Consider the following 26,665-nt stretch of genomic DNA (forward strand, 5'->3'; position numbering starts at 1 on the left):
GATTGGGTAGGAGAAAGGAGCTTTGCCCGGCCCTGCAGCTCAGGCTGGCCCTGATCCAAAGCAGGTGCTTGAGCTGGCCTCTCCCTCCTCCCAAGTAGAACCATTCGAAGGAAGGCCCTGTGCAGCTAGGCAAGCACTTGGCATCCAGTGTCGGAGTTCAGCCCGGGCACATCACCTCTGCTCCTGGTGTCCCAGTGAGCATTACGAAGTTGCCAGAAAATTTCCAAGCCACGCTCAGATAATGTCTGATGGATCTGAAGCAAAACTGGAAAGGAACTTAAGCCCTGCCTGCCACATATTTACCCCTCCACCTCCAAGCCCCATCACCCCCACTTGTCTTTCTTGTTTCTCCAACAAAAGCAGAAACATGGGAATGGAGGGGCGTCTCATGTCAGTAGTGTCCCAGCACTCCTTGCCCTGGCACACACTGGCCACTGCAGTGGGCCAAGCATGGGGTAGGGGAGAGATGGTCCCCAATTCTCCTATCATGGCTGGAGCAATAGGAAAGAGAGGTAACAGGGAAGGGGGAGACAGAAAGGTGGATGAACAAGTGAAAGGAAAGTACGTTGGGTAATTATTGGGGGTCTGTGGTAGGGACGTGTGAACAGGTTCGGAACTGAACCAATTTGCCATTGAACCAGTTCGGTTTGACGGCTTGATGCTGAATGGAACCCTGCCCCCAGTTTGATTCAGCTTTGAATCAAACCCCACAACCTGTTTGGGGGCGGAGGGGGGGTTGAAGTTTGTTTGTTTAATCAACTTACCCCCTCTGGGGGGCTGCTCCGGAGGTTCCCCCTCCCCCGCCGGCCTCCATTACTGCCAAAATCACCCAGTTCAGGTGGTCTTTGGCCTGTTCTGGGCCTGCCCTCAGTCGTGGTGGCCATTTTGGAGGCCACCATGCATGCCCAATGGACCTCTGCATGGTCTGGGTCATGACCTCTCCCAAGGCCTCAGAGAAGCCCTCTGGAGGGGGTAAGTTGTTTAAAATACTTTTAAAAAAACATCCACAACCCCCCTTGCTGAACTGAACCGAACCGGCAGGGGGAGTTTGAGGGGGTGCAAAACCAATCTGGCCCAGTCTGGTTCGAGTCCACTTTGGACTCAGACCAAAGCAGGCCAGCCAGTTTTGTGCACACCCATAGTCTGTGGGAGGGGTCCCCCCTGACCCTGTCATTCTTTTAATAACACCTTTGCAGGTACAACATGGTCCAAACTCAGTTTGGAATCGGATTTAAAAAACAAAACAAAACATGAGCTATTATCTGAGTAAGGGGAAACAGACTGAACTGCAGGTCTGGTTGTGGGGGTTCTCCTATCGCCATTGATAGAAAAAATTCCCCTCCAGGCATTGAAACTTTCTTGAATCACCAATGTGTGAACTGGCTATTATTCACCTTATGAAAGTAAGGAAACAGCCCTTTAAAAATCTACTCAGCAGCGCTGTGGAAAATTAAATGGACACCTCGAATTTTAGGAGCTTGCTCTTGCTAACACTCATATCTCTATCCAGTCCAATGCTTTTCAAATGGCATCTATAAAGTGATATTAGCGTAGCAGCTGGAGAAAATTTCTCAACAGCATTGGATCCCCCATATTTCACAAAGGTTTTGTCCCCTTCCAGAGTGTTTGCCTTTCCACATCTAGCATCATACTTCATTTTAAAAAACAAACAAATACTATTTATATAAGGTTTTCTTTTCTTTTAATAGTGTCCTTGAAAAAGCTGTCAAAGTAGTTGACACTTCCTAGCAAGATTTTAATGTGATGCTGAATTGTACAAGCTCAGAACATATCGGTATCCTTTTGTGCTCCATTCTAAACAAATATAGCAGAAGGGGTGTGTGGAACAGTTAAGGCGATTTCAATTAACTGACTCAATTCTCTCTTTGTTATTTTAGAGCACAGAGACCAGTATTAGCCAGGGGAAAGTGCTATTGCATCTAAATTACATCTTTCCCCAGCCTTTTCTTGAAAGGAGGGGAAAACATGCCCTGCTTGCTACAATTTGACAAGAAGGAAGATCAGGCACCAGGACTGCATTTTTATGATGTCTGGAGGAAAAAATATCCCTTTTAAGGGGAAATAAATGCAATAAAGTGGTCGTTTTCATTCACTGTCACCTAAAGGGATCTCAGAGCTATAAATTGTGACAATCCTCCCAAATCCATTTTTCCTCAAGAGCTGGCACAAGAAGGGATGCAACCATGACCTCCCTCCCTCCAGCTCCAGCACCCTCACACATCCAGGGCTCTCCTGCTCCCCCAAATGAATCCAGCCTTTGCCCTTTCTTGCCCCCCTGTGTGCCACACCCCTGTGCGATTCACCTCTCTTACCTCCTTCAAATATCATTTCAACATTCATCTTGTCCATAAAGCCTTTGGCATAACTCATAAGAACATAAGAATGTCACAACATAAGTAAACTCTGGGACAAAAAGTTGAGAGGGGCCCCTACCCCCCAACTGCCTTCTTGAGAGAGGTGCTGGGGGGGGAGTCAAGAGCAAGCTGTCAGCCCGCTGGGGGGCTCCCCTCCCTCAGGGGCCAGGGTGCTTTCCAGGTCACGCCCTACAACAGTGTCACTACATGTCCATGAAGTCTGCTTCCATACTGCTTGTGTTTCTACATCACAGTCCCTGCATTGTCTGCAAGGTGCCGTTCACATTTCCGAAGCCTTCTTTCGGGTTTTATCTTTGTGTTACAGTACTACAATGCTGCAAAAAAGAAAGAAAAAGTCCTATTTTCCCATTGCAGGAGGTTTGCACAAGCTAGAAAAGACTGCTCCCCCTGCTGGTGGCTTTGCACAACACCCCTTAATTTACGGTTTCAAGACGATCCCACCAATCCAAAGTAAACTACTACTGAACAGCATGTAATCTGGAAAGCGCCCAGGGGGGCATTTTTCCGCCCGTGTTCATTTGCAGCTACACTCCTGATCTCCACTCCTCGCTCTGCTAAAACGATACTATAGTGCTATATGGTGCTATAACACTCTGCTATAATGATGCCTAAGTAATATGACTGAAATGCACAGATATCTCTCCCTTGCCTCCATTCCCCTCCCCTTCCCCTGTTGTCCTCCATGGACAGCCCAGCTTAGTTGCATCCCTGGAGCATCCAAAGTGGTTGATCTCTAAAAGCCTGCTAATTTTTAAAAATGGAAAATGGTTGGAAGATGAGGTGCTGGGGAAAAGCAGAGGAGGGATGTCATAAGGAAGATGTGCATGGTTGCTGAAGCAATGTCACAGCAAATGGAGTCCACAAGGGAGAGGACAAGAGTTGCTGTAGAAACTGGCAAAGAAACAGATACTTGGATGTCATCTGTTAGTGACCAGAAAAACGAGGGCAGCGCTCCTGAACATGGTCACACAGGCAGAGAGATGTGAACTACCAGATATCATCAGAGCATAATGAGAAATTGCAGAGCACTGAGCTGAGAAGGGATTGGTGCCTACCTCTCTCTCCTGCTGGGAATCCATTGAGACCATTTCTTTGTCAATGTCCTTTTTATAAGAAAAGATGTAGTAGTAGTCACAGTAAACAGAGCATGCATTATATTTAGTATCACAAATCCAAACAAAGGCTGTGAACATACTAAAAATAAGAAGGACCAATGACACAGGGAAGCTGTGGAGAGCTTGGTATAGGTACAGCAAGGCCAGAGGGATTTGGTGTTCCCAGCGATAATCCACGCCTCCTTCTCTGAATGCTCAGCTTTCATTGAAAGAAGTCAGTGCCAGGCCTTTTACTTATGCAGATATATATATATATTTTTTAAAGACGAACATTCAGGCAGGATATTACCCAATAAGAAGTAATACAGATAAATAAGTGTAAACAAGAAACCTTTATCTCATTTAGCCAAAGGACATCAAAACAAAAACAATAGGAGAATAATGGTAGAAATGGTGTGGAATAGAATAAACTTTAAATGTTAGGCTTCCTTCATTCATCTTTTGAAAATTCTGCAATATCCCCTGCCCCACCCGCCACACTCCCTATTAGGTTCCCTTCACCAAATGATGATGATGATGATGATGATGATGATGATGATGATGAAAAGCTGTGGCAGAAAAAGACCCAAATCATCCCAGTGGTAATTGGCGCCCTGGGTGCAGTTCCAAAAGACCTTGAAGAGCACCTCAACACCATAGGGGCCACAGAAATCACCATCAGCCAATTACAAAAAGCAACTTTACTGGGAACAGCCTATATTCTGTGATGATATCTATAACAACAGCAACAACATTGACAATAAAATTCAGCCATCCCAGGTCCTTGGGAAGGACATTTTTGGTTCCATGCTGATTGGCCTATGTTCTCTTAGGTAGTTAGGTTTCCTGGTCATAACGACAGGTACAGTGCATATGGGAAGGAACCTCTTTATACACGGTTGATGGACCACAAGGACGATAAGCAGGAGCCCACACGGTGATCGCCTTCTGACAGAATGGCACATAGTGGGTCCTCCAATCCTGGAGGGACAGCCAGCACCAGCCAATGGGCTGGTAGTCTTGGGAGGAGCTTCCTCCCTTATCTCTGGTTTGGGATGAAATCCAATCTGGATATAATGGAGGAGGGAACAGACCCTCAGTTGGGCAGGGGGGGGGGGAAGGTTGCTCTCTGATTACAGACTGCTGAACAGATTGGGCAAGAACCTGAGTGGCTTGCCCCGCCCCTGGATGGCAGCCAATGGAAACAGCCCCTTTGCCTCATGCTTCACTCGGCTCAGGATGGCGCAAACAAGCTGTGCCCAGGACAGGCTGAGCAAGCAGCTATAATATGCTTATGGGAAAGTGGGATACAATAACATGGAGAAAATGTACACTGTTTTTGAGAAATAATTTCAAAATCAAACTTTTCCGGTATGTCCACACTATGCTACAATTTTAATACGTCTATTCCAGTGCAACTGTTACGGCCTTCCTTTGAAAATCCCCCCAAGAGAATGCTGGGAATAACTGGAAATCTCTTGCCCCACTCACAGTACTCTACTTCCCGAGATCCCATGAGGAGTGGGAATGATTATTAACCCAGTATAAGTTTGTGGTGTAGACGATAGGTTGCTAATAGGAAACAGATCACTGGGAAACTGCTGGGCTGAGGGAGATTTAGGGGATACTATCTGACATGGAGAGAAAATTGGATATGAGGTGGGAGTGGAACTGAATGAAGAACAATATTTGTTTTGTGCAAAAAAGCAATCCTATCAGCTGTGAGGGAAGAGGTTGGCATATAGGAAATTGTATGTTGAAGGCTGCATGAAGCTAAAGGCAGATCAGCAACACACCCCTGGGCTGTCCATATGTAGCTGTATTCCTTTCCTGTTCGATCTTCCAACTTGGTTGGCATGACCTGAATTCTGAGAAGCTTCCTATTTCAATTTTTTTTAAAATGAAAAAAGGAAGTATAGATACACTGGGTGGCATCTCATGCCAACATTGTTTGCTGGGTTATAGGATGCAGAAATATTTTTGTTTGTTTCGAAATGCACATTTCAGAATTTCAGCTGGGGAAAGCGTAGATACACTGAGAGGAGATTGTGTTGTCAACCTCTCCTCTCCCCAAACAGCTTGTTTGCTTCATTCACTAGGATCATGCTATGAACTGCTTGTTTGCTTAGCAGAATCATGCACCTGTTTTTAATTTGTCAAATTTTGGAAGGACACTTCAGCTTGCAGATATTTTTTTGGTTTTGAGCAATGATGTGATTAAAAAACTGAAAAATGGAACCATGAACACTAAAGATGAGCTAAAAGCAAAACTGACAGAAAACAACTTCAGAAAATTGGCCTAAAGAGATTACTTGGCTTAGAAGTGCAAGGGGTGCAGGGAACAGGGGTTTGCTGAGGAGAACTTGTGGCTGTTCTCATGACCAGCCTAACCCTGCCTGTGCTGCCCTAAACAGGGCTAGCATGAGAAGCGTGGGATTCTCGTGGATCTCTCCGCTCCCTGCCCACCTTATCCCCTTAACAAACCCGGCTTTTAGCCGAGGTTAAGGGTGCTCTTGCACCCTTAACCCGGCCACTGGGAATCATGTGATTCCTCAGGCTGAATGCAGCCTAAGGAGTCACAGGGATGGGTGCATTGCAGCGAGGGATGCCTGGAGGCTGGAACAACAAGTTCCAATCCTGGATGCCTCCACCCTGCACCATGCTTCATGGAGCTGCACAGAGCAGGGCTGTCCATGTGGGTGTGAGGGAGGTGTGCTATGAAGGAAGGTTTGGTCATCTGGGGGGAAGGGAAGGTAAGTTCAGCCTTCCCACCATGCCCTCCCAGCCTGCCCAGGATGATCGTGTAACCCACCTCCTTATACCTCAGACCCAGGTGACCCCATTTTACTGGTGTCCCCATATCAGGAAGAACCAGAGGAACCAGAACCAGTACCTCCACCATGACATGAGGAGATGGCCCTGCCCTCATCTTCTGACTCGGAGGGGTCTCTGAGAGCCCAAGCAGAAGCTTTACTGCGCTGCCAGAGCCAACACTTAGAAAATCAGGTTTATTTCCAGGGGAAGTCCCCTTAAAGCAACAGAGCCTTTCTTGGGAATGGGCAGGCCAATCCACCACCTGGACAACAGCTATGAAAACTGACCAGCAGATCCAAGCAGCTGCTGGAGCAACATCCACCTCTGCTGCTGTATCCAGTTCTCTTGTTTTCCTGCTCAGAAAACAAGTTCCCTTGTTCTCCTGCTTGCTTTTCTGTTTGTACCATATGAACCTGCCAGGGCCCTCCATTCATCATCGCAGGCCCTGCTCATGGCACTGCCACTAACAGAGATCCAGTTGGTGGGGACTAGAGACAGGACCTTTTCAGTTGTGGCCCCTCGGCTTTGGAATGTCCTCCCTGAGGAGCTTTGCCAAGCTCCCTCCCTCAGTGTTTTTCAAAAAAACAACCAAACCCACTTCTTTTTAAAGAGGCTTTTTAATATCTGGTAGGTTCTTTAGTTCTTAGTTTTTATAATTCTCAATTTTTGGCCTTTAAAATTTTTAATCTGCAATTTAATACTGATTGTGGTTTTTAACCTGACTTGTAACTTGTTCACTTAATTTGGTTAATTTTATTGCTTGCATTGTATATTGTATCTATTTTATTGTTGTGAGCTGCCTCGAGCAGTAGGAGTGGTGTATAAATATTTGAAATACACAAATAATCTGAGGTCTTCACCCTTTTTGCTTTGGAGCTGTCTGAAGTCTGTGTCCCTGCCTTGCTGGAGGCCCTGACTTGGCCTAGAACAGGATGAACTGCGAGGGACCCTGAACAATACGGACAGCTGGAATGGATGCTGGAACTCCTGCACTTCATTGCTGTCTTCTCTCTGGCTTGAGGCTAGACTGGGCTCTGCATGCCAAAGGTCCCCGGTTCAGTCCCTGGCAGCATCTCCAGGTCGGGCTGAGAAAGACCCCCGCCTGAAACCTTGGAGAGTTGCTGCCAGTCAGTGCAGACGGTACTGAGCTGGGCAGAACAAGAGTCTGGCTCCGTCGGAGTAAGCTTCATATATTTATAATGATGGACTAGATAAATCTTCAGTCAGCTCCAGGAGGGCATTTCTTATGAATAAATAACTTCCTGATGGAGCAAAACAAAGCAAAAAACTGCACACACTTGTGTGTAGGGAACCTACTCTTCGATATCCTGAAAATATTCCAGTTGTGAAGGTCCAGTGTTAACAGTTTCTCCCCAATTGACAAGTGGCATGAATTGCTTAAAAAAAAAAAATCCTCTAATTGGATTGACAACTTGTGGCGATGTGTTGAATGTACCAGTGACTTGTCACATCATTAGGATGTTTCAAGTTCTTTTTTTCCGCAGAGCTGGTTCCAGACAGGATAATTGTTAATATTGGACAGATATAAACCACCCAGAACAACTCCTTCACTTAGGCCTAGTTATCACTCAGGTGGTCAAAATATGTATGAGCTGTACGGTTTTGCAAGTGAGGTCTTATATGGCTGAGTGTTCCTTCATACAAAATAAAGAAAAAAGCGGGGAAAGCCCTGCACACAGAAAACTGGGAACCCTGAGGAGAAGGCCGAACTAGAACCTTTACTCCTGACATGCTAGCTTTCTAAGTGCATTGGTTTTTGTAGAGAGGGCATGGGGTGGGGTGGGGGGGCTTGGCTCAGGTAGAGCTCATGCTGTGCACGCAAAAGATCCAGGCCCAGTTCATGACATTTCCTGCTGGAAGCAGCCCAGTTAAATGCATCTCCCCTGTTTTTTGCCCTTTATCATTTTCCCCTCCTCCGGAATTCCTTCTTTATTTCAAATCTCTCTCCCCACCCTTCCCTTTCTATCAGGAAGAGGAAAAGCAACATGATGCCATTTGGCCGTCCGTGGGAGGTTACCCTCTAACTGTGTTAGAAGGTGGGTCGCCTCTGAGAACAGGCCCCCAGTCTGCCGCCTGAAGGAGCCAGCTTCTTCGGGCGAGCTACATGGGAGGGCTGGCCCTGAGAACGACTCTGATTCAGTCCCTGGTATCTTTAGGTAGGCTGGGGCTATTCCCTACCTGAAACTCTGGAGAGTGCTGCTGCCGCTGCCGCCGCTGCTGCCAGTCTGTGAAGACAATACTGAGCATGATGGACCAATGGTCTGACTCAGTAGAAGGCAGCTTAATATGTTGGGAAAGGTTGTAGTTCCGTGATAAAGCACCTATTTGCATGTAGAATCCCTGGCGTCTCCATGTAGGAAAGATCCTTGTCTGAAACTCTCGAGCGCCTCTGTCAGTCAGTGTAGACAATGCTGACTTCGATGGACCAAAAAGGCGGCAACCTTTGTTCAATCACATGGACTCCCATCTGTAGCTTGAAGTCTAAACAGAGGTTGACTGCCTCATTGAAAACTGAAGAGTGTTTTGCTGTTTTCAATGGATGTAGTATTGTACAAGTGTAATATGCAATTTTAAGTAGCAGCAGAACAGCCCTTTCCTGCAACATCACAGGAACTGTTTTAGACACAATGGATTTGCAAAAATAAATAAATAAATAAATAAATAAATAAATAAATAAATAAATAAATTTCATAGGTCTCCATTTATTTGCAAAAAGCAAATTGATAGCCTCCTAATCTGAGCCCCCCCCCCCCTATTTCCTATTATTGGCAGTGACAGGCAAGAGCTTTTAGGACAGGAAACCACACCCATGGCATGGCTTAAATATCTGCTGTCACTACTCGATACTTCTTTAACCTGCGTCTCTGAGTCTGCAGTGCTTCATGCTTTCTTAGGCATGTGACCTGAACAAGATACACCAGGGGTTTTTCCCTTTAAAAACACTTTAAAAAATAAAACAAAATTATGCTTAAAAATAAGCATAGATTTCTGGATACATTTGTGCCAGCAATGTGTAACACTGAAGTTTGACAGAGAGGGCATGCCCGCTTCAGCTCTTGCTTGTGGGCTTCCCAGAGGCATCTGGTGGGCCACTGTGTGAGGCAGGAGGCTGGACTGGGTGGGCCTCCTTGGGCCTGATCCAGCAGGGCTGTTGTCCTTATGTTCTTCCTCTTTGCCTCTGTTTATCTTATGGTTGTATTTTGTGACCTCTCTCTTCTATCGCCTTAGTCTTCACAACCCTAAGGGATCCATTCCTTCCCTGCCCTTTTCTTTCCTCTCTCCCACCTTCACATTCAGAATCCCCTTATTTCTTCCTTCCCGTCCCTTAACCTCACCCTCCCCTCCAGCCCCAAACTGCCTCCCCCTCGCCAACTGCCTCACCTCCCCCAAGATTCTAAACGGGGTTTCCCTGCTGATGTGCAGGGCCTGTTCCCTGTCAATCAACTGCATGGCTTCTTTCATCTTCGAAACCATTCTAACCTTCCTAGCAAACACATTTTAAAAGAAAATCACACAGAGAAAATAGTATTGTCTATTTTGTCACCACACACACACTCCCCCGCACACGAGAAAATGTATATATACTGGATGAACAAGACATTTTTTCATCTATAGACTCATGACCCTTACACCTCATGGATTGAATTTGGCACAAGCCATCTTACATCCACCTGCAATGTCTGTCAATCATTTTTTTCCTGTCACCTGCCCTGAAACTCTGCAAATACAGTATTCGTAATTGCCACTGTGTGCACTGTACATGTCCACATATTGTTTTCTTTAAATCTTTTGGTTGCTGACGAAGGCATGAGCCAAAACATTCAACTAAAATTGGGTTTCCTCTAATTGCGTCCCTGTTATCAGTCAACCTTTTGTACAATATATAGTATCCTTCAATATTATTTCTAAAGCAAATTTTGAAAATGTGTGAATGTTCACAATAACATTCTCTTGCCAAATTTGCAGATGTGTACCAAATTACTTTGCTGGTTTCTTCTTGTCCACCCAACTGTTAGGACAGATCCATTTCTATTGCCTTCAGAGTGCTGGCATTCTCCATCCCTAGGGCCCAGCTAACGTTGATCCAGGTTCTCTTGGCTTTAAGAGGCATCTCCATCACAATGTATTCTCTTCTGTACACAACAGTGAGTTATGTTAGAGATGCTAAGAAACAGACCTTTTGTTTTCCTCCTGCAAGGAGTAGTGTGGTTTCTAGACTATAATTGGATAGCTTGAGATGTTGACATTTTTCCCATTCTGACAGCCAAATCAATGTTATTGAAAGCGGTTTGTAGGCGTTCATGACAGCCTCAGGATTAATACCACTAGCCTGTCTCAAAATGGCTGCTGTTTATAGGCAGGTAAAATAGTAATGGGATTCTGTGGGTGAATTTAGGGATGCTTTAAGTAGATAGTAAAATAGCTGCTGCTGCTGCCGATAACAATGGGCAGAATCCAGCAAGCCCTTTTGCTGTGCAGCCTCCATTCATTCTGCCCGAGTTCATTGAAAGAAAGGAAGGATACGTGGCATTGTTACTTGTTAGACTGAGCCCTCAGGGCTGCTTCACATTATGGGAATTAACTGGTATATATCTGTAAACCACATGCACCAAACAGTTCCTTTTCATGTGTGAAGCCACACGAGTTATTTTAAATCACATATACCCTGCATGTGCACATTGTACATGGTATGGAGAGAGTGAATCGAGAGAACATTTTCTCCCTCTCACATAACACCAGAACCAGGGGTCATCCCATGAAACTGATTGCCAAGAAACGTAGGACTGACAAAAGGAAGTACTTTCCCCATACAATACAATTAACGTGTGGAATTCTCTGCCACAACTTTGCATACACACAACTTTGCATATAGGGAATAATGTTTTGCATGTGCAATGAGGAGAGGCAATTTTTGCTGATTTCCCCCTTCACTCTGCAGCTACCTATTTCTCATGAAAATATGTCCCTGAAGGTACCACAACCAACAGAGACATAATTTTGAGAGGCTGAAAAAGCAAGGGAGGAATCAGCAAGATTTCACCCTCCCCCGCCCCACCACTGCACACACAAAACGTTATTTTGCATGTGCAATGTTAGTTTGGATGTTGTTCACTATGGCTGGTAGAATTTGGGGAAAGTTGTCCCCACAACCACCTGGCAAACACAAGCTTTCTTGACACATACAAATGGGGTGTGCACAGGGGGTATCTTGAAACAGCTCTACTTATTTCGATTTGATTTTGTCTCTTTGGGTATAATGTAATATAATGAACTACGCCAGTTCATCAAAATTCGTCGTCAGACCAAACATTAAGCCAAAAAAGAGAGGAGGGGGAACCAAAAGGGTCTTGTAGGGCATGATGGCAAAGATATAGATTGCAATTATCTCAAAACGCACCCAAGGCAACAGTGATGGAGAAGCGCTCCCTTTGAAAATGCAAATGCCAGCAGTTTCTCTCTCTCTCTCTCTCTCTCCCCTTGCTAAGTCAGGAGTAGCAGTAAGCACTCAAGCAAAAACAACCTTGTAATCTGTCTAGCACTTGTACCATTTTGTGCTAGTTTAGAAAGGAGCATCAAAGACTATCCTTTAGAAGGAGCATCAAAGACATTCTTTTCATAGGCATGGAACAGAGGACCTGCCTGCCTGCCTTCCTGCCTGCCTGCCTTCCTCTTCCTCCCTCCCTCTTTCCCTCCCTCCTTCCTTCCTTCCACTCACATCAGATGGGGGAAATACCTTTATGCACCTGTGGAAGTCTGATTCTCGCTAGCCTGCTGTGAGTTAATCAGATATGGCACCAAATTATTTGGGGTTGGCTTCCTTGAAATTAGAAACTCTTGTCAAAAATGTTCCACCATCCTACATTAAAGAGAGTCATTAGAGCATGTGTAACCTTTCCCTGTAAGCGGTAATGAAAAGTAGTTGGCAGTTCTAGGCTCAGTCGGTTTATTCATACATCGGAGTCTTTTCAAATGCATGTGAATTCTTGGTAACTCTCTTTTATGCCCTTAGCTATAACATATTTGGGGCTGTCTTTGTCAGAAAATCCCCCTATAAGATCTTAAGAGTCTGAGCTCATGACATTAATATAGTCAAAGATGAAAATACAGCTTCATGATCATTTTATTTCCCCTTCTGCTTTTATCTGCAAGGGGGAAAAATTGAAGCAGTGTAGCAGCCACAACAGGAGAAATTATGTCACTTTATCTCTGAAAAGTGCACAGCTGACTGACTGAATAACCTGCACAGATAATATGCTAATAAAATGGATCTGGACTGTATAAAATTGGATTGGCCATAAACGGCTTCCTGAAGGAAAAGAGCCTTGCTTTGCATGAGACTATCTACGTGATCCTTCCCCCCACTTCACTTAACAAGAAATTCATTGTAATTAAAATAAAAATGAAATGGCTTTCAGTATCTTCTCCACAGAGAGTTTATCAAGGCAATAGTCGACCTATTTGAAGCCTGGCAATTTGTATCCAATAAGATATTTATGCAAATATGTCTATTATTTCCCCAAGCAGGAAGAGGCCCATATTTTTATTGCTTTTCCCCCTACTTCTTTCGTAATGGAAACTCATAGGTAATGAATAATCTCTGGATTCAGAGAAGAGATAATTTAAATTATCCTGTCTTTAGCAGGTAAGGTGGCTTAAAGGTTAAGGGAGCTTTTGGCTGAGGGAATTTGCAGGGTCGCCGTTTTGCTCTGTTGTGATTTGGGGATTCTCACACTGCCAGCAAAAAGTGTTTGATGCTATGTTTGGAAGAGTGATAGGTTACCTGCTACAGAGCCAAAGAATCATAGATCTGGAAGCTACAAAATGGATTGTCTAGATGAAGGAAATATCTATCAATAGCAAGGATATCTAAGAAAGGGCTCAACAAAACCAATCAAGCTAAGGGTGTCAAAAACACAATGAAGCAGGCTTCCACCCTCTCCAAAGAGCTCAAGGCAGTGCACACAGTAGTCCCCCAGACCCTTATCCTCACAACAGTCAATGAGGTAGATTAGGCTGCAAGACAGCGGATGGGTTTGCATGATCACCACCACACAACCACTCCTGGTGAATGTGTTGTGCAAAACCGCAAAACCGCCAGTTGCCGTGCTGTCCGCCCAACCTTTTCCCAACTTCTGCCCAACTTCCATAACCAAGATTTGAAGTTTGATGCAGACTTTTCGGAAAATTTGAGCAAAGGATGTGGGAACTGGTAGTTGGCAAGTTTGTATGTTACAACCACCAGAGGTAACCTCTGCTAACTTGGCAAAGAGGCACCTTCTAACGTGGTGATTCTCTTTATTTAGCGGGGAGAGTCACTGGCCCTCTCCACCCCCAGCACAGCATCCCTCCAGTGGCTGTTGCTGTTACCTATCCTATGTTTCTTTTTAGATTGTGAACCCTTTGGGGACAAGGATCCGTCTTATTTATTTATTATTTCTCTGTGTAAACCGCCCTGAGCCATTTTTGGAAGGGAATAAATAAATAAATAAGATCAGGCTCATCAGTGATCTCTTGTTCCTGGTCTATTGACTTGGAGGAGAATCTGTGGACTTGGAGGAGAATCATTTTTTCACTGTGCTCCTTGACTTCCATTACTAGAGTTTGCAGATCATCTGCATTCTCAGCTATCAGAGTGGTGTCAACAGCGTAGCACAGGTTATTGGTGTTTCCTCCTCCAACTTTAAAACCACTCAACATGAATATGTTGAATAGCCATTGTTAAAATATTTCACCAGCAATGGCAAATAACCAGTAATGAAAAATATCAAGGGCAGGCCATATACCCTGTTATGTGGCATGGACTGGGCCAAGGTGGAGGTAAGTCCACTTCATCGCCCTAGGAAGAGTCAGGGCAATTGTTTTGGGTTTCCTAGGTTGGTCCATCTGTACATTCCCTCACCTTAGCTGTGTTGTGAGAATTGTTTGTGTTCCAACATGGACAGGTATGACACATCCCAAATGGACTTTTCATGGTAAATAGCTGAAGCATATGTATTGAGGCTATTCCCATGATCAGTGGAAAGAGAGCTAAGCTCCCTTAGCCCGCTTTCCGTCAATTGTGGGAACCACCAGGCTCACGGGTGAACCTGGTGCTCCCAAGGTGGCTAGCCCACCTAGGACACCCTCGGCTTAAATGAGGTTAACAGAGCGAACATTCTGTTAAGCTCATTTATTTGCTCGTGTGTTGCCATGGTGTGCGGCGACAGATGAGCAGACCCCCAGCCGAGAGGCTGCAAGGAGCCTCCCAGTCTCGGGGGTCTCTCCAGGATGCCCCATGCACCCATGTGGGGACTTCTGGGACTTCTGGGGGCCACGTGGCCCCTGATCCCTGCAGCCCCTCCTGGCTCCGTGACAGAGCCAGCAGTCGTGTGGGTGGCCGGATCACCCCAGACTGCCTTTTGATCATCTATTTTTGATCAGGGGAGAGCTAAGCCCATTCTCCCTGCAGACCTGACAGAAGCTCTTCTCATGAATCATAGGAACATAGGAAGCTGCCTTATACTGAGTCAGACCCTTGGTCCATCTAGCTCAGTATTGTCTACACAGACTGGCAGCGGCTTCTCCAAGGTTGCAGGCAGGAGTCTCTCTCAGCCCTCTCTTGGAGATGCTGCCAGGGAGGGAACTTGGAATCTTCTTTCTCTTCCCAGAGCGGCTCCATCCCCTCAGGGGAATCTCTTCCAGTGCTCACACTTCTAGTCTCCCTTTCATATGCAACCAGGGTGGACCCTGCTTAGTTAAAGGGACAAGCCATGCTTGCTACCACAAGACCAGCTCTCCTCTCCAAAAAAAAATAAACCAATCATGTTTTTGATAGTGGATACAGTGGATTCTGGGTGTGGGCAAAGTACAAAGAAAAGTTTCCATAACAAATTCCTTATCCTCTGGGCATCTATTTCTCAGCATAGATCTGAGGCATCCTTTTTCTGTGCTTTTAGGAGGCTCTTGCTTCATCATGCAAGAATTTCATTACAATTAATCTCCTGCGACAGAAAACCCTCTATCGTTAGGCAACTGCTCTCAGTTTTGATAGTCTGTATCTATTTCAATTTTATTGCCACGTGGAATGAAATGGACGAAGATGCTGCTGCGTAGCCACAAATCAATGGAGGATTCTCAGATCAACTGCCATGAGGTTCATTCAGATAACTAAAATATTTCGGAGCTGTTGGCAGCCTCCCTGGCAGGAAACAATCCATTAGGGTCTGAAGAGAGGAGAACAGATAAAACTTAGGCAGGATGTCAAATTATCCCATCTCCTGCATTCCTACTGATAAGATTGCTGTGTCTGGACAAAGCACTTACTTGCTGATCTCCCAAGTTCTGCTCAGAAATGATTCCCGGTTGGGCTTCTTCACATGTATCTACACTGAGATTAAACAGAGATTTGTGTGTTTATTCTGTAACTGTCAGTGCAGGGCTAGAGGCAGGGTGCCAAGGGGCCATACCCTCCCACACTGCAGACAAAAGAAGAGACTGTCTTCTGTACTTAGAAGGCCTCTCTTCTCATAATATCAAGGATCTACGGCAGGTCTGGAATCGCCCCCCTCCCACATTTTCTATGGTGAACACGTGTGTGTGTGTTTGGGGTTTTTTTTTTTTGGCAGCGAGGAGTGGATATACTCCAAGAATTTTCTCAGACTAATGGTGACTGCCACTCCCCCTCGGAGGAAATTAATGGCAGCTAGCAGGTGTTGGCCACTGAGAAGAGCTCCACACCACCATTGCTGCATCAAAGGGATGGTGAGCTGGGATATTGAAAGGCTAACAGGACAGCCACCTGCCAGCAACCAACAGTAACGCTTCCCCTGAAACATTATCAGAATTTATCTAGGTCCCCTTGAAATTTTGCCTGCCACCTAAAAATTGAGTTCAAACATTCTTCAATGAGAATAAGCACGCAGGAAGTGCTGGACCGACCAGGTCAGTACCCTGACTGGCAGCAGCTCTCCAAGGTTACAGACAGGAGACGGTCCCAGCCCTACTGGAAAATGCTGCCAGGGAGTGAGCTGGGGACCTTCTGAATGCAAGCAGGTGCTCTACCACTGCTCTCTGTACCACTGTCCCCATCCCCTGAGGGAAATACCTTACAGCAGACAGAGCTCGCATGTAGTCACCCATCTAAAAGCAAACCCTGCTTAGCAAAGGGAACAATTCGTGCTTATTACCACAGACCAGCTGCCCTTTCCACCTTCAGCTCTGCAGTAGGATCCCTTCTTGATTCTGATGAAGGTTGTGCAATGCATGCTATGCCTTAGTGTCTGTGCACATGAATTTGTATGCACACAACAGTCTACGGTCAAGGTACAGGTTTGTATAAACACCAGAGTACACCTCCAGAAATATTTTATAGTTCTGAAAAATCTAGGCTTCTTCAAAAAGCTGTCCCAAACATTTGAAAGAGAAGGGAGCAAAATTCCTAGTTTTTTATTGCTGGTCAATGACCTAAATAAAGATATCTATCTATCTATCCTAGTTTTTTAAATAGCACAGCTGTAGAATAGCCTGTTACAAACATCACTTATTCTGACAGGTTTCTAGATTTTGTTCTCCATGTGTGGTATTTTTTGTGAGGTCGTTGGGTTTTTGGGGGTTTGTTGTTGTTGTTATTTAATGCAGGTGTGACATATTTAGATGGTGGATCGGGGCTGACGGAGTGCTGTGCAGATAAAATTTAGGATGTGGCAGCTGAGTGAAGAACACATTAAACATTTTGAATCTTGCAGTGGAGAATACAAAATAAACCTTTTCACAAGCTTTTGCTACGACAATCATGTGTTTCTTATCTTTAGAATTTAGACCATCTTGAGACTCAATAATGTGACTTATTGAAACATCAAAACATTACCTGGCTTGGGCCTTCAGCTCATTTTAGTGCTTTTAAAAAAATGCAGCTCAGTAGTTCAGAGTTATTTGGAACTGATTTTGAAACAATAAATTATGGGATTGACACCTCTTTTTGAAGAGGAAGCAAGTTTGACCCATTGTGTTTCTTTTGCTGCTTTCTGTAATGTACAAAGCAGTTTCTAAGGCCGATGCAATTCCTTGAGAGGGTTGCTGCATCATCTGCATATAGCAGAGTGGCAGTGTGTCTCCCAGCAAGTTTAAGGGGTTGAAAATCCAGGTTGTTGAGCTGGCCCACCACTGGGTTAATGTAGACATTGAAAAGGAGTGGGGCATCCCTTGGCATAGTCTAATGTAGATAGCATAAATAAATAGGAAGCTGCCCTTGAGTCAGAACCTTGGTCCATCAGGCTCAGTACTGTCTACACTGACTGGCAGCAGTTCTCCAGAGTTTCAAGCAGGGGTCTTTCCTAGCCCTATCTGGAAATACAGGGGGATTGAACTTGGGATCGTCTGTATGCAAATCAAGTGCTCTACAATTGAACTGTGGCCCCATACTCTTCATACACCTATAATTCTGTTACACACTCAAGTCCTTGAGATGGAGCGGGCTACATACCAACATTTCCCTTGGTGAACAACTGGTGATTTATGCAAAAAAGAAGAAGCTATTTACAGTAGCATCCTTATCACTCTGTACAAGCCAAGGGTACAGAATAATTGCCAGCATATCCTTGCAATCCTTCCGTGGCCTTGAGAATTATATTTGAATTCATCCTGCACTCATCTTTGCTCTCTTTCGGCTTAAATAAATAAATTTAAAAAAAAAAACCTTGGTGTGACTGACCTGCAATCATTTTTGTCCTTTCTAGTATTGCTAGCGCTTGGACAAAGCAAAAAACATAATGAAATACTAACAAGGCTGTATTCTACAGCTCCTTCTTTTCACTTCTCTCAATATATACCGAAGGTTTATTATTGTGTTCTGAATATTTGCAAAGATGTTCTCTTTTCAGATTTGCTTTAGGATAGCTTAACTTTTTAAATGGAATGGTCATCTTAATATCTTAATAATCGAGAAATTGAATTATCTGCATGACTAGGCAGGTGTGACCCATCTTTTGCAAGCATATGTAAGGTGTGAACATCCGTGGGGAGCACCGATTCAATTTTAGGTTCCACTTGAGTACACCACAGCATGGTAGATATGAGTTCAATCTTAATGGTACAGAAAAAGGGAGACGCTCAGGGAAGGTGAAGAGAAACCTATTTGAACCTAATTAAAAAGGCTCAAATTAAACAAAAAACAAAAAACACATGTACACACAGCCAGATGGCAAATTTTTTGAGTGACCTAAAATGGAATATATTTAATATGTGACATTCTTGAAGGGCATATGCAAACAATATCTTCAGGGAATGAGAGATATATAGCATTTATAACTCTTCTATGTGTGCATCTGGTTTATACATGTGACAGAATGAAATGCTAGGGTTCTCTGGTGGTAAAATGGACTGTATCACTTTGGAATTATAGGGGGGAGAATAATATTGTTGAATGTTCCCTTCCTTAACACCCTGCAGGTATGAAACTAGTACATCAAGGAGCTTCATCCATTGTATAGCTTCATTCTAGACCAGGCCTAAGAAAAGCATTTTGCATGACTTCTTTTGAGATGAAGAATTCACCATGCTGTGATATTCCCTTACAATGTTTACATAATGAAGGGGTAGTGTGATGCCATCTTCTTGTTATTATTAACCATGTTAAATCAATACACTCTGGGAGGGGGATATATGTCCAAAAGCAATGATGTTTGGCAGGACATTGGTAACCTACCACATGTAGTACATGAAAATGCTTCACTGTGAGAGAGTAGGGGGCAAAACTCACCTCATGGTGGATTTCCCACCACAGAAATGGTTACAGGTATTGGCCCAAGGGGTTAGCGACGTTGGTGAAGTTGGAATCCTAATATACACTAGAGCAGGATTGAAATGTCTTCTGAACCAGAGAAGAGAGGTAAAAAAGAAGAAACAGCAGCTGTGGGAAATCACCAGCAGAGCTTCCAGGAAGAACCACTGGAGGAGGAATCCAAGCAGCTGTTCCCCACACACACCCAGTGCTCGAGATGGTGAAACAACCTTCTATGGGAATGCCAGTGTTTGCAGGGACAGCGGCAGGCATTCCTAAAACTTGCCAAACTCAATGTTTGGACTGCTAAGTCCATTCTGCCCTGAGCTGCAGGAAGACAGAGGCCTGGGCAGCCAATAGCTATGGCCAGATTGGGGTTGTGACCTCTGAGGTCACAGAGTCATCATGTGGACCAATATATGCTTCAGACCCAAGGAGGCAATCATGGCCATTGAGGCCTATTGCATTGCTCTCGAATCATGTTTATTGATATTAATATGTGAAGGGGAAAGGCATTTGAAAACTTAACCCACATCCCTGGCATAATGCACAACTGTTGCCACGGAGGGGACTTTCGACTCTTATCTGATCCATTTATACCTGTGGTTCTGCTGGCTTCTTTAGGAAGAAGAGCATAATAGATTAAACCGTTAACCTTTCTCCGCATAATAGAGACTTGTAACTAAATAATATCCAATGCTGGGTGTGAATAAAATATCCATGTTTCTAATATGGCCATTATTATCCAAGCAGTCTTTGAAGCTGAGAGCATAAATCAACGGTGTTGTGCGTGTTTGTTTGTTTTAAAGAAATGTTGCATCGCTGCTCTTCTTGGGGGACATTCACTCTCACTGTAGGGAGTTCATTAATACATAAAGATTTTAAAGATCTGATATGAACTCTGCTTGTTAACCAGCTTTGAGCTATGTTGTAAGAATGGATGACGAAGACCAACAATAAAACTGTGTTCCGAATGCAGAACAAATTGCCTGTTAGTAATGCTGGCAAATATGTGACCTCTAGCAAGACCATGAAAAGGATTGAACACAGGGCTGTCCATTAGAATTGGCTTCTTCTGCTTCTTCTTCTTCTTTTTGCGAATGCACCTATGCAGTCCCTTTCAACAGAGCTGCTGACCAGCCCATGAAGGCTCCATTGTCACTCCAGTTCACTCAGAGAAGGTGAATTGCTTATCCAGCTGACTTTTAGATGACTTCTAGATTTCTAGGAGACTTCTAGAGGCTACTCCTATGTGCTTCTATAGGTGATTGCTGTGTTAGTAATAAAGACTGCTATAGAAGAACAAGCATTCATGAAAAGTGGAAGAAGAGAGCATAATTAATGTATAGAATTCCTTGCCATGGGATGTGGTGATGGCCACTGGTTTGGATGGCTTTAGGAAGGGCTCAGATAAATTCATGGAGGACAGGCCTATCAATGGCTACTATTCTGGTGGCCATAGGCCACCTCCAGCCTCAGAGGCACGATGGCTCTCAATACCAGTTGCAGGGGAGCAACAGCAGGAGAGAGGGCATGCCCTCACCTCTTGCCTGTGGGCTCCCGACAGAGGCATCTGGAGGGCCTCTGTGTCAAACAGGATGCTGGACTAGATAGGCCTTGGGCCTGATCCAGCAGGGCTGTTCTTATGTTCTAAGAGAGAAATGCTGTGGTAACTGGAATTTCTCCAAAATGAAATTCAGAGAGCATTTCAAGATGTTTCCAAGGAGAAATGTAAACATGAAGAGAATTTCAGGTTTCTTCTCAAGAAGTAAGTTCAGAGAATTTTTTGGAGATGCTTTGTCCACATCCCCAGTTGACCCAGAATATTCTTGTGCTTGAAGCTGGCCACCAAATGCTGCCTCCCACATTCCCCCCCCCCGCCACATGCATTCATCCCATGCTTCTGCTTCTGCCGCTAATTAAGAGAGCAGCAACATCTGCACAGCACATTGCTGCTCTTTTTGCCCTGCCGCCTCCACTACCCACTAGGCTAGTTCACACAATAAATTGTAGCTTGGAATGACGGGAGTTGTAGTTCAGCGACACTTGGAGTACCGTGAGTTGGGAGCCCCTGGTCTACACTGACCAGCAGAGCTCTCTAGGGGTGAGCAAACAGGTTTGACTCTGAACCAGTTTGGTATTGAACCGATTCAGTTTGAAGGTCCGGAGGCTAGCCGACCCCCACACCCTGATTTGGCTCGACCCTGGACCGAACACCCCCAGCCCTATCTGGACCCCACCTCTCTCTCAGCCCTGTCTGGAGACGCTGACAGGAACTGAGCGTGGGACCCTCTGCATGCTGAGCAGATGCACTACCACTGAGCTGGGGCCCCATCTCCATTTTAAAAGAACTATTAGAATGTTAAGTATTATTATGAAGTCACTAATTCAAGACACACTGCAATCTCCCCTCTTGGACAGGGAGCAGGGAGGAATGAAAATAAATCATTTGGTGACAGGGATGTCAAATAAAAATTATTTAAAATTTAATTTTTTATTTCCCTGAACCATTTTTAGTAAAAGGAGAGAGAAGAAAACCCAGCTGACATGCTGCCCAACTTTACATTTATGTTGCAACATTGCAATTGTACAATTGCACAAGAGTTCAAATTGTGCAAAAAGTGTGCAGCCAGAGTTATGCGATGTGGCCATTGTTGCCAGTGGCCGTAGAGTTGCACAACTCTGGTTATGTGGTTTTTGCAATTGCTCGATTTCTGCTCTTGTGCAACTGTGGAAACGCGACGTTACAATGTGAACATAAAGTTGTGCAGGAGGTCAGCTGCCATCAACAAAGCAGTTCCTGTCAATTAAGAAGCGTACAAAATAAACAGTCAAGAACAGCAAAATGCTCCCGAATGCTGCCGGGACTGCAGAATTGGGTAGTATGAACCCAACAGGGAGACTCATTATAACAGTGCTCCCAGTGTGAATACTTATATTATTGCCTGCTTTCATACCTGGAGGCTTCATACAAGGTTAGTGCCATTGAATAAGCTGTATGATTATTACTTAGAGGAGCTTGGTTCTCCTTTAAAGCAAACAGTGTGTGTGATGGTGGAGTGTTCTGCTTCCCACAATTCCTGTGTTAGCAGAGCCTCTGGTAACCCTCTAATTTGTGCCTGAATAGAATCTTGATAATGATGATGATGATGATAATAATAATAATAATAATAATAATAATAATAATAATAATAATAATAATAATAACAGGGATATTGTTGGCATTATAAGGTGTCATGCTAATGAGTACATTTTAAAAAATGTGTTTTCTTGTTTAAGGAGAAATATATTCATTGGCTGCCTTCCTTACCACCTTTCCTGCTGTGGAATACTTGAAGGCTTGCAGGTTTTACCCATTAAGTACTAAGTCTGAATAGAAACCACATATTTATTTCAATGATCCAAACAAAGTGACCCCCACCACCACCACCACCCAATTTGGATTATCCCTGCTGAGTTGTATTTTGGTAATGCACAAGCAGGTTGGGCTCAGTGTTGTTTTCTGTTCTGAAAAGCACCTCCTCTTTTGTAGCTTGTATTTGACAGTGAAGTAATTATAAGGGTGTCTTTAAATTAATCCAGACAAGAACGAGTTGTTTATAATGGGCAGTAGGGTGGTTATCCACGTGAGGGCGCTTCCTAGGGTACTCAGAAGAACCCACTGCTGACTGCAGTGTCTTTCTCTTTTGCCACAGCCTCCATGTGATGGTTGTGGTGGAGCCATTTCCCTCGTCGACACTTCCCTCTGCTCTCCCATCTGTCCAGGTGAGCTTCTCCATGATCCACAGTGGGGCTCGGTAGGATTGGACCATGGATGGCAGTTTGCCAAGGACCTACTAAAGCCTGGAGCTGGTCTCCATGAGCAGCCCTAGTACCAGTAAAATTGCGGGGTGTGTGTCTGTCTTGAATGGGGCCACACTTTTCCAGTGTCAGGAAGCTGAGCCATGGGCAGCAGTCACTAGGGGGCACAAGTCCAAAGCCAGGACTGGGAGAGCCACACACCAGGGATCAAGCCAGGTAGACAACCAGGAGCCAAAGGGTCCAGACAGGAGCTGAGAGTCTCAGCGACAAGCCACAGATCAAGCCAAGTAAGTCATCAGGAGCTAGAGGGTCAAGCAGGTAATCAGGCGTTCAAGCCAAGGCAAGGTCAAACCAAGGAGACAGGAGAGATGCTGGCCACATTCACATGTAATGCAGACCCAATGGACCCACAGTTCTGTGCCCCTCCCTGCAGACTCCCGCCCAAATTTAGACGTTCTGGAGTACATCTTCTCTGCAGTCACCAAGACTACAGAGAGGCAGGGGAACAGACTGCAAGGGCTTCCTTCTTGCTTGAAGGACAGCCTGCTCAGCCAATCAGGGAGGGAGGGTGGAAGGAGCTTCCTCCCTCAACTCCAGTCCAGCTGAGTTCAGTCTTCAGTGCTGCATTTGAATGGAATGGAGGCTTCCTGGACTCTCAGTTTGGAACAGCCAAACTCTCTGCAAACTGAGGGGTCAAATTGGATTCTCCTGAGCGGAACCTTAGGCCATGCTACCGATGGGACCAGAGTTGCACACATTCAGACACAATGGTAAGGAAACCGTGAGTCCCTGCAACTCTGGTCCCCCATTACATGCGAATGTGGCCACTGAGACAACCACACCAAAACAAGAGAACCTTGGTACTGAGGCAAGGCCTGCTGCTTCTTAGAGGAAAAGTGCAGGGCCTGTCTAGGGTTCCAGCAGCCTAGGGGTCTGCTGCAATGTAGCAGACAGCGACAAGGGCCAGCCGTGTGCAAAGCCTTTGAGCAGGCACAGCATGGCACTCAGAAAGGACATGTTCATAGCTGGGGAGCTAGGAACGTTGCTCCTGGATGCACAGAATGCAGCACTTGTTTGTCCGAAGCATGTTTGATCGGCTTTGGGTAGGTGATTTACAGACTACTATTTTTTAATGTTGGTTGAATAGGTCTTGCACAGAAGGGATGCAAAGTAACTAAAATGGACAGGACAAATTTCTTCCAGTGCTAGTAGAAGGGAACTGAAGGTCCATAGCATCGCTTAGAGCTGCTTATAGTAATTGACCTTTGACGACTTCAACCCCTCCTGCTTCTCTCAATTACTAAGTCTGGGCTCTTCCTTACAGCTGGTACACTTGACTGAGCCTCGTTTGATGATGGTATATAAATACTATATGGCTTTAGAGGCCACAGAGCAAGCATTCGGCCGATGGTTTAATAAGATGTGCTTTTCACTGAAGGAGGGGCAAAGGAAGACCCCCTTGGCAATTGTCGCTTTCGTGCCCTTATTTCTGGCATTGTGGACACCTCCTGCATCATCCATGGTCTGAGAGCAAATGATACATAGACCCCTTGCTGAAGCTAAGCAGGCTTTTAGAGAGGCTCTGTAGCTCAGTGATATGATATGATAAATCTTTATTTCGGTCATTGTCCAGAAAACACTGCAGCTCTATGGTAGAGTTCTTGCTTTGCATGTGGTCCCAGTACAGGCAATACTGAATGAGATGGATGAAGGGTATGACTCAGTAGAAGGTAGACTCCTCGGTCTAGGTATGATTATTGCCTGGTTAGGTGATTGCCTGGGAACCCCAAGTGTCCAGAGCTCCATGATGGAAACAAAAGTGATATAAATGTTATAACAATGGTTGGGGGGACCATATTGAGCTCTGTGGAAGAAGAGTGGGATAAAAGTGTAATTGCTTAACAGCACCAGCCTAACCATAGCAAGGATGCAGGTTGACATACTCACACTTTTTGCCATTTCTGGGATTATATTATTCTCACAGCAGCCCTGTGAGATGGGTTAAATTGAGAATGACTGGTCAACTTATTGGGGAAGGGGTTGTAGCTCAGGGTCAGAGCATCTCATTTGCATGCAGGAGGCCCCAGGTCCGATCCCTGGCATCTTTCCTGCTAGAAGGAAGCTTCATTTGGTGTTTCCCCACAACCCAAACAAATCCCCACCCTCCTCAATGGCCCCAAACCAAGTCGATCCATGTGAATCCCAGGTACATCCCAGGCACATCCCCAGTGGAGACCCTAGTTTGTTTGTTGCACGCACACACACACACGCACACACACACACTGCAGCCTGAGGTCAACCAGAGTTCAGCGCACATGTGCAAGAAGCCTAACGAAAGTGTTGTCCAACGGCACAGCCACTCTGGCCAACATTTCCCCTTTCCACAAATTCAGAAGGGGAAGCTTGCTGTTCTCCCTGCTCCCAGGAAAAATCTAGCCCAGGGCTACGCAGCCTCTGGCACTCCAGCTGCTGCCGCCTGCAACTCCTACCACCCACAGCCACTATTTATTTGGGCCAATGTCTTCATCTGTGTCTGGGAGAGGCCATAGCTCAGTAGTAGTGCACACCCAGGTGGTCCATTCCCTGGCATCTCCTGGGAGCGCTGGAGGCGACCCGTTTCAAACTGCTGCCAGCCAGTGTAGGCAATACTGAAACAGATGGACCGGTGGTCTGATTTCAAGGCAGCTTCATAAGGCAGCTTTATAAGTCCATATGATGTGGACCCAGGAGACCAAGATTCACATCCCTGCTCAACCACAAAGCTTAGTGGGTGATGGGAAGGAACACAGGAAGCTGCCTTATACTGAGTCAGACCCTTGGTCCATCTAGGCCAGTCCTGTCTACTCTGACTGTCAGCAGCACTCCAACGTTTCAGGCAAGGGGTATTTCCCTGACCTACCCGGAGATGCTGCCAAGGACTGAACCTGGGACCTTCTGCATGTGTTGTATGATATAACCACGGATTAAACACTCCCACCATTACATTAGCCACCTAATGGCACAGAGGGGAAATGACTTGACTAGCAAGCAAGAGGTTGCCAGTTCGAATCCCCACTGGTATGTGTCCCAGACTATGGGAAGCACCTCTATCAGGCGGCAGCAATCTAGGTAGATGCTGAAAGGCATCATCTCATACTGCACGGGAGATGGCCATGGTCAACCCCTCCTGTATTCTAGCAAAAGAGAAGCCTATCATGCTGAGGTTTCCTGCTGCTGTGCTCAGCCCTGAGGGCTGTCAATGCAAGGGGGTGGGGGCAGATGTGGGGGATGGCAGGCTGGCAATAATCCAGAGGGATTCCACGGAGACCTCCCTCCCTGTAACACGTTTCCTAAACTGAGGGACAGCAGAAGATCTGAGAACTTTATAGATGGCAGTGGCCTAAGGTTGCTTCTCTGGTGTCACCTGGGAATCCTTCTAAAGCCTGGGAATACTTCTGAAGAATCTGCTGCTAGCATCCTCCTGCAATGGTGGTGGTGGTGCAGCATTATAATGCAGAATTATAATGGTGGTGCAGCACTGTAATGCCTAGCCAATTCAAGACCCAGGCTGTATCTGAGAGCCAATATCTGATGCTCTCCTCAGATGGCTTCGCTGGTGCCTCAGTCAGGCAAGCATCTGGGATCAGGACCCCTGGTAACCTCAGAACAGAGAGAATAATTAATCTTCTATTTGGGTGTAGGAAGAAACAACATTGTGTCACTGGGAGAGGCACCAGGTGTGTGTGTGTGTGTGTGTGTGTGTGTGTGTGTGTGTGTGTGAATACTCAAGATGTGGTGAATAC

The sequence above is a fragment of the Hemicordylus capensis genome, chromosome 11 (genome assembly GCF_027244095.1).
Source record: "Hemicordylus capensis ecotype Gifberg chromosome 11, rHemCap1.1.pri, whole genome shotgun sequence".
NCBI lineage: Eukaryota > Metazoa > Chordata > Lepidosauria > Squamata > Cordylidae > Hemicordylus > Hemicordylus capensis.